The following is a 16038-nucleotide window of genomic DNA, read 5'->3' on the forward strand; positions in this document are numbered from 1 at the left end:
GTGATGGTTTTTCATAAAGTTAACACTTTTTCAATAATAAACACAACCTGCTCGCTTATTTATCTGATTATGGCTAAAACATAAGGTAGCTTGTTCAGTTTTTGTTTAGAGCACTCTGTGAATCCCACCAATTTGACTGATTTTTGTGTTTGATTGATAACCCAGTTTATCAATCACACAAATGTGGCTGGATAATTTCTACTCTTAATATTGCAAGCAGTCTACTCCAACTTGGTCTCCTCTTCATGGGATAGATAATAGTTCTCATTACTGCCAGCCAGCAAATCTACTCTGGAAGGGTAGAAATAAGAATCCAATTCAGTTGAGGATGACTATTGTTGACTTACCTGTCTGCTCTTGTCCGTGGCCAGCTACTGAGCCTTCAGTTCCGTAGTATGTTGAGGCCCAACCCTGAAGCCACTTAGCTTCATGGGAGCAATTTTATGCTCACTTACTTGCAAGTAGATCCATTGTTCACAACACAACATTCTTCTAGATAAATATGCAAAGGTCACAGCACAGTCATCAAAGATGGAGAGTCGCTTAGTTCCCCAAGAATTTACATTTTACACATTTAGCCTATTTACAGAAGGAAATGTTCTACAGACGACTCTACTACAAAGTATTGTAAAAGACTGCAGTAGACAGTTGGAATAATAGAAAGCAAAACCATTCAACCAAAGAGGGAATTTTCAGATTTAGAGCATGTACGGTATGTTTTTAAATAATTAGGAACAGTAGTTAAGACACTCTGTAACTCAGGATATATTTGCATGATTTATTGTGTTTCCAGGAACAAGGGTTTCAGGTATTGTGTAATATTCTTGGAAGGTCAGTGTAAACTAAAAGGGGAAAAAGTGTAGAAATAAGGCAATGACGATGCATGCACTATAAACTTCCTTTCTGATTACTGGAGGACACAATAAGGTTGCTTCAGGTTGCCTTGTTGTCTTTGGGTTTAGCCATTGGACTAGAAGGACTCCAAAGTTCCTTCCAACTCTATTATTCTATGTTCTATGACTTAGCATATTGTATGACCACAGCTGTATAACATATACACAGATTACAGATTAGCAGAGTTGGAAGGGACTTTATAGGTCATCTAATCCAACCCACCCTCAAGCAGGATTAAAGGTAAAGGTTCCCCTCGCACATATGTGCTAGTCGTTCCCGACTCTAGGGGGTGGTGCTCATCTCCGTTTCAAAGCCGAAGAGCCAGCGCTATCCGAAGATGTCTCCGTGGTCATGTGGCTGGCATGACTAAACGCCAAAGGTGCACGGAACGTTGTTACCTTCCCTATTTTTCTACTTGCATTTTTTAACCTGCTTTCGAACTGCTAGGTTGGCAGAAGCTGGGACAAATAACGGGAGCTCACCCTGTTAAGCAGCACTAGAGATTTGAACCACTGAATTGTCAACCTTTCAATCAATAAGCTCAGCGTCTTAGCCACTGAGCCACCATGTCCCTGTTAAACAGGATTACAATACCTTTAATGCCCACAAACAACATCTCCCTATCCCAGGTCTTTGGGAAGAACCTGGTAGGTGGATAAAAATGCCAAATCCAGCCTAAACATCTGGCTGATTGTTTCACGAACCATAATAGAAAAATCACAAAGTGCGAAGACCTGAAAATAGAAGTAGAATGACAATGGCAAAAGAAAGCAAAGATAGTACCAATAGTGATAGGTGCCTTGGGTGCAATTGCAAAACTATTGGAGCACCGTTTGAACGCTGTCCGACATTGACAATATTTCCATCAATTGCAATTCCGTCAATTGCAAAAGGCAACTTTACTTGAAATGGCTTATAACACCATCAAACAACAGTAATCCACCAGTAATCAGCATTCAGATCAGCGTAGATTAACTCCAAGGTCAACTTCAGGCCAACAATCAAGTAAGCAATACCTCAAGAAACTGCCAAAGAGCCAACAGTAAACAGCTCAACCAAAGAACCTTTAAAACCGTCCCCACCCACACAGACAGGAAAGACACCAGAATATAAACTGAGAGCAAACTGCACTCCTTACTAGCACTGATGATGTTACCTAGTTAGCAGTGGTGGGTTGCCCCCGGTTCAGACCGGTTCGCAAGAACTGGTAGTAAAACCAGTGGGAGGCCCCGTCCACTGCCCCGCATGTCGTCATCGGCGATCTATGCATGCACAGAAGCAAGGCGTGCACGCTTGCTTCACTTGTGCACGCGCGCGATCTCGTTGCAAACTGGTAGTAAAGGTAAGTAGAACCCACCCCTGCTAGTTAGGGTAATGAAATGTCTGCAAGCCAGCTCAGAGAGCACCAAGGACCCCTCAAACAACATCTGCTTATCCGAAGACCTTGGGACAAAGGTGGACAAGACCTTGGGATAGGTGGACAAAAATGCCAAATCCAGTCTAAAAATTTGGCTGACTGTGCTACCAACAATAATAACACAGGTAGTTCTCACTTAAAGATTGTCATTGGGACTGGCAATGGTCACTAAGCAACGCAGCCTTAAAGCATGATATCACATGACCATGATGCCTTACAACAGCAGAGGCAGCAGTTCTGGTTGCTGTTGTTAATTGTGGTCATTAGGTCATCAGATCACTTGATCGTTTTATGATCTACTGGCAGCTTCCTCAATGATTTTGCTTGTTGGAAGCTGACCATGAAGGCTGCAAATGGTGAACAAGTGACCACAGGGATGCAGCGATGGCCTCAACTCCTCTTGCACTTCTGAATGGTCACTGAATGAGTAGTCATTAAATGACAACCATCTGCAATCATTTATTAAATGTCTCACCCAGCTCTCAATGACTCTGGAATGCTCACAATAATTAAAGAAATTACAATAAAATCAAGAGAACATAAAAAAAAGATAAATGATGGCAAGCATGATAAGCATACCCTTTGTGTGTATGTACGCATGTATGTATGCTATACTAGTAAAGTGTTGGCACATATCCATGTTCAGCCATTATTTTATTATCTTGCAGGATACGCTGAAAGGCCCCATTATGCTCTTTATTGGCACCTGATCATTGTTCCACTTTTCTTTCTCCTTCTCTATGTCCTTCTTCTTTAGCTTCAAAGCAAACATAGACATTATATCTGTGCCAGGCAGTTTTTCATATATATTCGTAAGTTCTTGTCTTACTTGCACCTATTTGACGTTTTTATAATTCAGAGGTAATTGCATTGCGATTATTTTTCATGATGCATGGTGGAGTTTTATATTGGGCAGTCGGCAGATATTCTTTACGACATTGTTTTCACTAATGGGTAAATTAGACCCAGCTTTATCATCTGGAAAGATTACTTTTTAAAAATCGTATGACAAATTGTAAATGGGAGAAAGTACTCAAGGTTCTTCTCCATACTTTTATCTACTAAAAGGGTACAGTGTATGTGTGCATGTATCTCTCTCTCTCTCTCTCTCTCTCTCTCTCTCTCTCTCATATATCACAAACTCCTTACAAATAAAACATTAATTTACTTAGATTTGCTTCTAGCTGCTCATTGCTAGTAATTTAGAGTAACCATGATTAGGGTGGAGGAAAAATCTCCTTTAACTATACTTCCATGGTAAACATGCTAAGAAGTTCCAGATTTGGTCCATGGCATCTTCAGCTGAAGCTGAGAAAGACCCAATCTAAAACTTTAGGGCCATGATGGCGAACATATATGGCATGCGTGCCACAGGTGGCACACGGAGCCATTTCTGAGGGCACGCGAGCTGTTGCCCTAGGTCATCTCCACTGCACATGCATGCGTGCCTCCCACCAGCCAGCTGATTTTCAAGTCTCTGCTGTGCATGTGGGAGACACATGCGCACGCCCATGCCGCCCCTTCCCTCCCAGGAGTCTCCACATGACCTGTTTTGGATGCCAAGTAAATACAGGGCTTGCGCGGATGCTCTGGGAGGGCGAAAAACAGGCCTACCGGCAGTCCAGAAACAAACCATTTCTGGCCTCTGGAGGCTTCAGGGAGGCCTGCTAGGCCCAAAATGGGGCGTGGGGGGGGTCGCACACGCATGTGATGGGGGTGGGGTGGGGCAGCGGAGGGGGGTCATTTGGACTTGCACAGGGGGGCAGGGCAGCATGGAGGCATTGCATTATGGGTGTGGGCCTGCACCTGTGCGCTATCGTGCGAGCACGTGCAGTTTTGGCACCCAAAGAAAAAAAGGTTAGCCATCGCTACTTTAGGGAGATGCTGCCAGACAATGAAGATAGTTCTAAGTTTTAACTGAGTCTTTTACAAGTATTCACTAATTTAATTGCTGTGTTTCACCCTTAGCAATCTCTAGCATGAATGGACAGTAAGCCTTACCCGTGGCACCTAGGAATTGTTAGCTCAGTGAACAGATTACATGGATAAACTCCTGGATTGCAATTGTGTAGATAACATCGGGATGAGGAATCTGAGCCTCCCACATGTTGCCGGACAGAGAAGTTTCATTTAATGTGGTCAGTGAGAGATGCAGAGAGCCATAACTCAGCAATCTCAGGAAAGTTAGGGTATCCATTTCTCGATAGAGGTACTATCCAATATAGTACTATAAATCTAACACTTTTGACATGGTGTCAGTTCACGGGTAGATAGGGGAATGAATTATATTCTTGTTCCATTTCTTGAATCTACATGCCTGAACACAGCTGTTGTACCATTGAGTAGGAACCAAGGAGTAATACCCCTTTGAGACCCACTTTGGTGTGGAGGTTTAAGGGACCAAGCTAGAAACCTGGAAACCGAGACTTCTACTTCCATCTTAGGCAAAACACCATTGCCCAGTCCAAGAAGAGCAATCAATTTCTGATAAAAGTGGAACTTTCTTCTCCACTGAAAATTGACTTTTATCCAAATGCTTTTGGGAGGATGGGAGTGGGGAGGTTGAAGCAATCTGTGTGCAAACTGGCTGGGCAGAGAATGCTTTCAAATGAGATTCTCCCTAGGAGAAAATCATCATGTAAGCTAGAATTTTAGAAACAATTTTGCAGTTGTCTATCCAAGTTTCCTTTTTTGTAATCCAACTACTTGCAAGAGGCCTTTATGAGGTTGTAGAAAGAACATCAATTTCTGCAAAAGGATATCTGGGGAGCCAGTTTCTAGTCCCTGTTCATCTGCAGAACTCACTGATTGATTTTCAGCCAGATTTAAAGTATCTTTCAACTTAATTTATTTTACAGGATGGTTGTGAAGCTTAACATAAGGTCAGGAAAGTCACGAGCAACTTGGTGGAAAAGCGAAGGTAGAGTTTAGTGAATATTAAAAATACTGAACTCTCATGGGCCATCTAAGTATCCTCGCACATTTTATATTCCTGGAGCTAAGAATATGATAGACTGAAGAGTTTGTATGCTACAGAGTTGTGACAACCTCACCGTTTGTCCTTATTTCATCTCCCAGATATGCTGATCAGAGTTTTTGTTTGGAAAATATCTGTTCTTCCTGGGCTAAGGGCTATGTGCTAAGAGTTGTTTGCAGAATTATCTCTACTATCTTGACCAGGTGATTAACAATGACCTCTATACAACGATACCAAATTGCATCTCAGTGTATCTTCTTTGGTGTTTTGTCAAAAGAGGTATGGCTCTGTGCAAAGACACTTGATTTCAGAAGAGGTTCTCCAGCTGCCACTGAGGTATGCTAGGACTGCAAACTCAAATTAATCTGAATTCAGTTACAATTAATGTTGTTGGATTGAGTCCCTTTTTTGGGGACTATTGATATGTGGATGAGCGATAGGCCACTTATGTGTATGCATGTGTATGTGTATATATGTTTGTTTGTGTATGAAAAGTGTTTGAATGAACAAAACACAAAGAGATTTGTTTGGGATAAATGTTCCTAAAATGCTTGGGGTGAGTTGGGTGGGGGATAAATAGCCAGACTAGGAATCAGTGGTGGGTTTCAAAATTTTTTACTACCGGTTCTGTGGGCGTGGCTTGGTGGACATGGCAGGAGAAGGGTCCATTCCGTCCCCAATCCAGGGGAAGGTTGCTGCAAAATCCCCATTTCTTCCTAATCAGCTGGGACTTGGGAGGCAGAGAATAGATGGGGCAGGGCCAGTCAGAATTTTTACTACCGGTTCTCCGAACTACTCAAAATTTCTGCTACCGGTTCTCCAGAACTTGTCAGAACCTGCTGAAACCCACCTCTGCTAGGAATATTACCAGTGTTTAGAATATAAAATCATAGGGCTGGAAAGGACCTTGGAGGTCTCCTAGTCCAACCCCCTGCTCAAAGCAGAAGACCTTATACTATCCTGGTTAAATGGTTGTCCAGTCTGATTTGAAAACCTCCAGTGATGGAACGCTCACAACTTCCGGAAGCAAGCTATAATCAGGAGTGGGTTTAATTTTTTTTACTACCGGTTCTGTGGGCGTGGCTTATTTTGTGGGCATGGCTTGATGGGGGGTAATGTGACTGGGTGGGCGTGGCCAACTTTTTTTTTTTTACTTTTAAAAACATTTTTTCTACAACTTTAAGAGGTTGCAGAAAAAAATGCTTTTAGAAGCCTCTGACGATCAGGCAACTCAGCTGGGATCGCCAGAGGTTTTTAAAGGCATTTTTTTTCCCTACAACCTCTTCGGCTGAAGAGGTTGTAGAAAAAATGTTTTTAGAAGCCTCTGACGATCCCAGCTGAGCCGCACGATCATCAGAGGCTTTTTTTTTTTACTTTTAAAAGCCTTTTTTTGGCCAAAGAGGTTGTAGAAAAAATGCTTTTAAAAGTAAAAAAAAAAAAAAAAAGCCTCTGATGAGGTGGGCGGGGTAAGCAAGTGGCAACCAAGCCGGGGACCGGTTTGGGGGCGTGGCCAGCCAATGTTATTACCGGTTCTCTGAACTACTACAAATTTTTACTACCGGTTCTTGCAAACCGGTGCGAACCAGGAGCAAATCACCACTGAAGCTATTCCATTGAATATTTGTTCTCACTGTCAGAAAATTTCTCCTTACTTGGATCTCTCTTTGACAAGCTTCCACCCATTACTTCTTGTCCTGCTCTCTGGTGCCTTGGAAAATCCCCTCTTCTCTGTGACAGTCTGTCAAGTACTGGAAGACAGTTATCATGCCTAATCCTTGTTTTCAATAGGCTAGACATGCCTAGTTCCCTCAACAGTTCATTATATGATTTAGCCTCCAGACCTCCTTAATTATCTTTGGTGCTCTTTTCTGCACACTTTCTAAGATCTCCGCATCTTTTTTTTTTTGTATTGTGGTGACCAAGACGGCTCACAATATTCCAAGTGTAACTTCACTAGTGCAGTATGAAGCAGTACTATCATTTCTTTCTGAAAAAAAAAAAAATAGCTGTCACAGTTTCTTCCGGAATTCTCCTGACTCTAATTCTGCTATATTTAAAAAGTTACTTCACATAATAAAATGTGTTTTTCCCCCACAGTGGATTTTCAATACGCATTTTATAAAGATGTGGTTTAAATAGAAATTACGACTCAACTTTAAGTCCATTTTAGAGTAACGTATGCTTCCATGTTCTCATATGAGATTAATTGTTCTCCATCTAGCCATTATCTTTCCCGAGGAGAAATGGGGTGAAACTGAGGAGGTTTCAAGCCATTCAGGCTCTCTGATACGGTTTATTATTGAGAAATATGCTTCATATTGGGAACATGATGCATCTGTAATTGAACTGATATCAGCTGGAAGGTAGATGTACCTACTGTAGTTGCCTTGTCTCCAGAGGCAGCCTTGCAATTCTTAAAGTCCCAGCTGCATGACAACATGTGCAGGCAACACACGTAGAGGAGATCCACATTATAGAAATAGTTTCCTGTAGTTTGGGGTTTGGGGGTACAGCGACTTCCAATGTGTCTCCTTTGCTGAAGAAATTGTACTTTCTCCTCCCCCATATTTTTTCTTCTTCTTTGCACACCAGGCTGATTATGTGCAGTTCTGCAAAGTGTTTAACACTTCTGAAACACACTGATTGTCTTTGACTGGTTTTTCTCAGGGGAAGCCTGACAGTATAATTGGGCTCCGTCAGAGGCTGCTAATGTAGATGGTTTTACTAATGACACCTCTGAACACATAGCAGCAACCCATTTTAATACGGACCCAACTTTGCCAGTTAACGTAGATCGCAGGTAAGTTCTCCAGCTTGAAGTAGAATATTGGTTTCAAGGGCAGCTAGCTTATCCTTAAGGGACGTGGTGGCTTAGTGGCTGAGATGCTGAGCTGGTCGATGGGAAGGTCAGCAGTTCAGCGGTTCGAATCCCTAGCGCCGCGTAACAGGGTGAGCTCCCGTTACTTGTCCCAGCTTCTGCCAACCTAGCAGTTCAAAAGCACGTAAAAAATGCAAATGGAAAAACAGGGGCCACTTTGGTGGGAAGGTAACAGCGATCCGTGCGCCTTTGACATTTAGTCCAGTGATGGGATTGAATTTTTTTTACTACCAGTTCTATGGGCGTGGCTTAGTGGGCATGAAATGGCTTGGTGGGTGTGGCTTGGTGGGCATGGCAGGGGAAGGATACTGTAAAATCCCCATTTCTTCCCGATCAGCTGGGACTTGGGAGGCAGAGAACGACGTTCCGATATAGTCGGTTGGTGCCATCACTGACTATTGGGGGTGAGTCGTTGGCCCCCACGGAGAGGGCATGCAACTTGGATGTCCTCCTGGACTCATGGCTGTCTTTAGAAGAACATTTGACGACTGTGGCCGGGAGGACTTTTTATCAGGTTCACCTGATCCGCCAGTTGCGTCCCTTTCTGGATCGGGACTTGTTACGTACGGTCACTCATGCCCTCGTCACTTCCCGCCTGGACTACTGCAATGCTCTCTACATGGGGCTCCCCTTGAGGAACACCTGGAGGCTCCAGCTGGTCCAGAATGTGGCCGCGCGGGTGGTTACGGGAGCGACGTGACACTTCCATGTGACTCCCCTCCTGCATGAGCTGCACTGGCTCCCGGTGGTCTTCCAGGTGTGCTTCAAGGTTTTGGTTACCACCTTTGGAGCGCTCCATGGCTTAGGACCGGCTTCTGCCACCAGTAGCCTCTCACCGACCAGTATGCTCCGATAGAGAGGGTCTTCTCAGGGTGCCGTCGGTCAAACAATGTCGACTGGTGGCCCCTGGGGGAGAGCCTTCTCTGTGGGGGCACCTGCCATCTGGAACGAGCTCCCCCCGGAGATACGAAGGATCCCGGATTTGCGCACTTTCCGCTGTGCCCTCAAAACATTCTTATTCCAGCAGGCTGGGCTGGCCTAACCTCTCTTTTAATTGCTTTTAAATTTGTTTTATAAATTGGGGTGTTTTAAATTTGTTCTGGGCCAAAGTATTTAATGTATTTTAAATGGTTTTTTAATGTTTGTACTGTGTGTATTTTATCTTTTGGCTGTTCACTGCCCTGAGTCCTTCGGGAGTAGGGTGGTATATAAATTTAATTAAAAAAAAAAAAAAGACCTCCAAGGTCCTTTCCAACTCTATTCTGTTCTATTCTGTTCTGTTCTGTTCTATTCTATTCTATTCTATTCTATTCTATTCTATTCTATTCTATTCTATTCTATTCTATTCTATTCTATTCTATTCTATTCTATTCTATTCTATTCTATTCTATTCTATTCTACTCTACTCTACCCTACCCTACCCTACCCTACCCTACCCTACCCTACCCTCCCTACCCTACCCTACCCTACCCTACCCTACCCTACCCTACCCTACCCTACCCTACCCTACCCTACCCTATTCTATTCTATTCTATTCTATTCTATTCTATTCTATTCTATTCTATTCTATTCTATTCTATCCTACCCTACCCTACCCTATTCATTTCTATTTGTTTCTTATTCTATTCTATTCTATTCTATTCTATTCTATTCTATTCTATTCTATTCTATTCTACCCTACCCTACCCTACCCTACCCTACCCTACCCTACCCTATTCATTTCTATTTGTTTTCTATTCTATTCCATTCCATTCCCTGAATTTACTTTTAAAAAAAAAAAAAAAAAACACCCTACTTTTTAAATGGCACACCGCTGAACAAAACTTGGAGAATAAGTATATTCCCCATCATGTATTCTCATTCACAAATGTACAATTAGGTACGTTCCCTATTCAAGCGTAGATTGTGCTGCCTGCCGCTTCCTTCCACACTCATCCTGTTCTGTCAGCCCTGAGCACAACAAATGAAGGAGAGCATTTCAGGCACCGCTCTGTCAATGAAGTGATATGTAATGATAGTAATCGTGATGATAATCATTTTTGCAATAGCCGTTTTAATGCCTCTTCTTCTCAAAGTGCTGCAAATGCTTCTCAAGGACAGCTTCATGTTTTGTTTTGTTTTGTTTTTTTTAATAAAACTAGAAGGGATTAGAATTCCTTCTCTGGGAGGGTTTGGATAAATTTGTGCCTTCAATCAATGGAATTTATTTTTTAAGTATTTCTTGGATTACCTATTCTGGACAGAATACTTCCCAAGGAGGCAGAAGTAGATAAATACAATTACCATATTTTTTCGAGTATAAGACACACTTCCCCCGCCCCCAAAAAAAGAGGGGCCAGAAATTTAACTACTGGTTTGCCCGAATCGGCCCAAACCGGCTGAATCCCACCATTGATTCTGGGTCGATTAACCTTACCTGAATTGTATTGGTGAGAACACCTCAAGAAGGTTTATTAAGATTTCTTCCTCCATCTGAAGTTAGGGGGACATGGATGAGATGAGATGCCTCTTCCAACCCTCTTCTTCCAGAGGTTCCTCCCTTGTAGAAGATCATTGAAAACATATTATTTTATTTATTCATCAAACTTGTGTGCTACCCATCTCATCAAAGAGGATCCTAGGTGGCATTCAATGAGTCTCCATCATAGTTAAATGCTATTGGTATCTCTCCTAGGCAAGAATTTATCATGGATATTTTTTAAAAAAGGGAATCTACTGCAATCTTCCCAAAGCTGTCTCCGGTTCCAGACAGCTGCAACGCTTTTGACTAACTGAAGTTTCCGGAACCATCTTCAAGGACAACATCACCTGTAAATGTGTTGCATAACAGTGAAAGATGCAGTCTTTACAGCTGTCAGTCAAGTAGCCTGTTAGAAATACAAATCGCTTTGGAGGAATTAATTGAACGCCTCCACCTCCGCTTCCTTCCCCTTCCCCTCCCATATAAATATAATAAGTGATAAGTAGGAAGTAATAATAATAATAAGTGACCCAGCAAGGCAGCAAGCATGGTAGAAGACCTCATTCAAAGTAATTAGCAATCCATCATTTCTCTCCACGGCACCAAATTTTCATACTGACCTTGGGCCAAATGCATTTGAGATAAAGCAGCTCTGTGTTAATTATAAATAATGCCTAAACTGCCTCCACCAAGGTTGGCTCCAGAAAAGATGGGAATGAAACCGGCAGGGTCTCAGAAGGAAGGAGAAAAGCATGACTGGGTGAGTTCACCCAAATTCACCACTGCGGTTGTTCAAATTCAGCATCTAGAAAGCTGTATGCTGTTCGTGTCACCATCAGGTAGTCCTTACCTTAAAACAAGTTTATTTAGTGACCAAAGTTACATCACCACTGAAAAAAAGTGACTTAGGACCAATTTTTTTCACACTTATGACTGTTGCAGCATCCCCATGGTTTGTTGTTGTTAGTTGCGAAGTTGTGTCCGACACATCGCGACCCCATGGACAACATTCCTCCAAGCCTTCCTGTCCTCTACCATCCCCCGGAGACCACTTAAGCTCATGCTGACTGCTTCAGTGACTCTATCCAGCCACCTCATTCTCTGTCGTCCCCTTCTTCTTTTGCCCTCCATCATTCCCAGCATTAGGCTCTTCTTCAGTGAGTCCTTCCTTCCCATTAGGTGGCCAAAGTATTTAAGTTTCATCTTCAGGATCTGGCCTTCTAAAGAGCAGTCAGGGTTGATCTCCTCTAGGACTGGCCGGTTTGATCGCCTTGCAGTCCAAGGGACTCGCAGAAATCTTCTCCAGCACCCTAGTTCAAAGGCCTTGATTCTTTGGCGCTCAGCCTTCCTTATGGTCCAACTTTCACAGCCATACATTGCAACTGGGAAAACCATAGCCTTGACTATACACACTTTTGTTGGCAGGGTGATGTCTCTGCTTTTTAGTAAGTTACCTAGATTTGCCATAGCTTTCCTCCCCAGGAGCTAGCATCTTTTAATTTCTTGGCTGCAGTCCCCATCTGTGGTGATCTTGGAGCCCAGGAAAATAAAATCTGTCTTACCTCCCCATGGTTATATCATCAAAATTCAGACACTTGGCAACTGACTCATATTTATGACCGTTGCAGTGTCCCAGAGTCATGGCGATCACCTTTTACGACCTTCTGACAAGCTAAGTCAATGGGGAAGCTGAATTCAGTTAACAACCGTGTTGCCAACTTAACAACTGTGGTGATTCACTTAACAACTGCAGCAAGAAAAGTGGCAACATGGGACAAAACTCACTTAACAAATGTCTCACTTAGCAACATAAACTTTGGGCTCAATTGTGATTGTACGTTGAGGACTACCTATAGTTCACTGTTCCTCTGGTTTGCATAATTCAGATTGTTTAGCCTGGTTTCTGCTACTCATGGAAATGAGAATAAAGCTTTTGACAGCACCAAAACTGTAAATCTCAAAACAATTTTTCTGACTTCATTCCAAGTACCACTTCTGCTCTATTACACGATCAGAATTATTTTTGCAAAACGCATCCAGCATCTATTTATGGAAATCCCTCAATGGAAGGAAAACTCGAAGCCAATAATGCTCTGTTATATTTGCTTGTGCATACACTGTTTCTACTTTTCCTTAAAATATCCCACGGGGTAACCTTAAATGTGGGAAATCCTATCCATGTAGTAAAATGTTACATTCCCAAGCCAAAAAAACTAAACAAACCCTATCTTCTTTTTCAGCAAATTCTCATTCATCTGCTATTTTTTCCAAAGCTGGAGATGGAAATGGCTAAAAAAAACAAAACAAAAACCAGACTAGAAGTTGCATCAGGTTTTTTGTTTTCATTTTATTCACCTTTGTATGCACTTTCAATGCTGGTTGTCCTTAAAAAGTGTTTCATTTCTTGGCTGATTACACATTAAATCCTTTTTTCTTTGCCCTGTGAAACCCCATTCAAGCAAAAATGCTGAGGATTGGAGGGAAGCATTCAGGAAGTGGTGAGAGAGACGAAGGAGGAGGAGGAGGAAGAGAAAGAGGAAGAGGAAGAAGAAGAAAAGAAGAAGAAGAAGAAGAAGAAGAAGAAGAAGAAGAAGAAGAAGGAGAAGAAAAGAAGAGGAGGAGAGGAGAAAGAAGGGGAAGAAGAAGAGGAAGAGGAAGAAGAAGAGGAGGAGGAGGAGGAGGAGGAAGTCATTAAAAATTTCTTCCAAAGTCTATCCCACATGGATTTTGGCTACACATAGGAGTTGCCACAGGAAAGTAGGACAAGTTATGGAAAACTCTGCTCCTCGGTGACATCACTGCCAAGCCCCTCCTTTGCACCTGTCTCGTTCTTGCTTGCTAAGCACAGAGAGCATGCTCAGTGGCTGGTTTTCTGCCAGTAATTGACAATAGCCAGCCAAGAGCATACTAGCTTGTTCTGGCCTGTTTTTTGCTGCCAAGAAATAATTAAACCATTAAAATTATGTTTTGCCATCCTGCCATCCTTCAGATTAAAAAAAATAATAATCTGAGAATTAAAGTTATACAATTGGTTCTTTATTGCATTCCAATACATTTGTATATAAAAAGGATTGCCTAAGAGAAACTTTTATTGGAGATATAATAAAGATAATGATTCTTTATAACGTATGTTTTTACAATCTCCTCTACATAACAGGTTTGGAGAGAAAATAGTGGTAAGAACTAAAATTTTCAGAGGATGATATTCCCTTGAACTATATATGAACTACATGGAATCTTGAATTTCCATTAACTACGTGGAATTTAACAACTGGACAATGTAAATGGATTCTCCCTGCCCTAAGGCTAAAAGACTGATATTGCAACTTTAGAAAGGTAAATATATCGTTGCCCCATTCACTCAATGGATTGATGACCTATGATTGATTGCCAGCTTTGAGCAGATGACCTATAAACATAGATTTTGGATAGAGAATTATAAAGAAATATGAAACTCAATTATTCCAAATACAGTAGGTTAATAAAAAAAAGAAAGAAAGATAGTTATATAAATGAATTAGAAATGTACATGTTCCCTGAATATTTATATTACATTATGTAAATATCTAGGGGTGTGGTGGCTCAGTGGCTAAGACACTGAGCTTGTCGATGGAAAGGTCGGCAGTTCAGCGGTTCGAATCCCTAGTGCCGCGTAATGGGATGAGCTCCTGTTACTTGTCCCAGCTTCTGCCAACCTAGCAGTTCGAAAGCAGGTAAAAAATGCAAGTAGAAAAATAGGGACCACCTTTGGTGGGAAAGGAACAGCATTCTGTGCGCCTTTGGCATTTAGTCATGCCGGCCACATGACCACGGAGACGTCTTCGGACAGCGCTGGCTCTTTGGCTTTGAAACGAAGATGAGCACCGACCCTTAGAGTCAGGAACGACTAGCACATATGTGCGAGGGGAACCTTTACCTTTACCTTATGTAAATATCTAGACTAATAGACTAATATCTACATTAGTCTATGTAGAATTGCAACTGTTAATTGCCACAATAATACATTATACTTGGTTTCTATTCTTTTTTATGTTGTACTTTTTCCCTTTCTAAAGCACTTTTAGGGGGTAGTTTTTGTACAATTATTAAGAGCAGCTCCTGTCCATGCTAGTTTTGCACTGTGTGGGAACCCAGCCATAAAGTTGTAAACCATAACTTGTTGGCTTTATTTAATATGGGAAGCCAACCATGGTGATTTATGCCAGAAACCAAGGTTAAAACAAAGCATGGCTTAAAGCATAGGGTGTATCCAGCCAATAAATTGGAGTTCTGTGTAGGTAATACAGGAAGAAAATGGCTTTGCAAAACCCTAGAACAGAAGAGCAAGTAGAGTTTAAAACTAGGTGAATAAAGCTGCTAAGAGTTGATAGAATTAACATCTCTCTGCATGTCTGGAATGTCATTCATAACCTCTTGGAATGTCTTAACTACTATTTTGTTTTCTTAACACATATTTCAGCACCTGAAATTTGAGCTCACTGATACAATGTAAGATTGCAAGATCTCTTTCACCCCAAAGTCCTACTACACACATGTTCTCACCCGAGAACAGATCCTCCAGGGACTGAAATACTTATCTGAGTTTCTCAACTGGAATCCTTGATCGGTTGGTATTTATTTAGATAATCCCTCTCAACTCCAGATCCAGAAAAGATAATTTTCTTGCAAGGTTACCCTGATTAGTTAACCCTGCATTGAGAGTACAAGAACTCTTACAACACTCTTACACAGCGGACGAATATTTTGTGCCTTCGCTGACTCAAAGGAGGGGACTTGGTCTACAGTTGTATGAATTGAACAGGCAACTCAGGCCAATCTTCTTGCTCAGAATGTGTGATGTTTTTCAGGAAGAAGGTGGTTGTTGGTCTGTGGATGGCATGCTGATGAATATATTTACATAAATAAATGAGCACGTAGCCATATCCAAGTCATTGAAAACAGAGTGTGCACCTGCTCAAGATAGAGACTACCAGGAGACAGTGAGTTCTAGTCCCACCTTATACATGAAAGCAGCTGGATGTCTTTGAGCCAATAACCAGGAGACAGTGAGTTCTAGTCCCACCTTACCTTGAAAGATAGCTGGATGTCTTTGGCCCAATCACCAGGCGACAGTGAGTTCTAGTCCCACCTTACCTTGAAAGATAGCTGGATGTCTTTGGGCCAATCACCAGGCGACAGTGAGTTAGTCCTACCTTAGCTTGAAAGTTATCTGGATGTCTTTGGGCCAATCACCAGGAGACAGTGAGTTCTAGTCCCACCTTATACATGAAAGCAGCTGGATGTCTTTGAGCCAATAACCAGGAGACAGTGAGTTCTAGTCCCACCTTACCTTGAAAGATAGCTGGATGTCTTTGGCCCAATCACCAGGCGACAGTGAGTTCTAGTCCCACCTTACCTTGAAAGATAGCTGG

Source organism: Pituophis catenifer, unplaced genomic scaffold, assembly GCF_029215685.1.
Source record: "Pituophis catenifer annectens isolate HBS135680 unplaced genomic scaffold, rPitCat1.0.hap2 SCAF_7, whole genome shotgun sequence".
NCBI lineage: Eukaryota > Metazoa > Chordata > Lepidosauria > Squamata > Colubridae > Pituophis > Pituophis catenifer.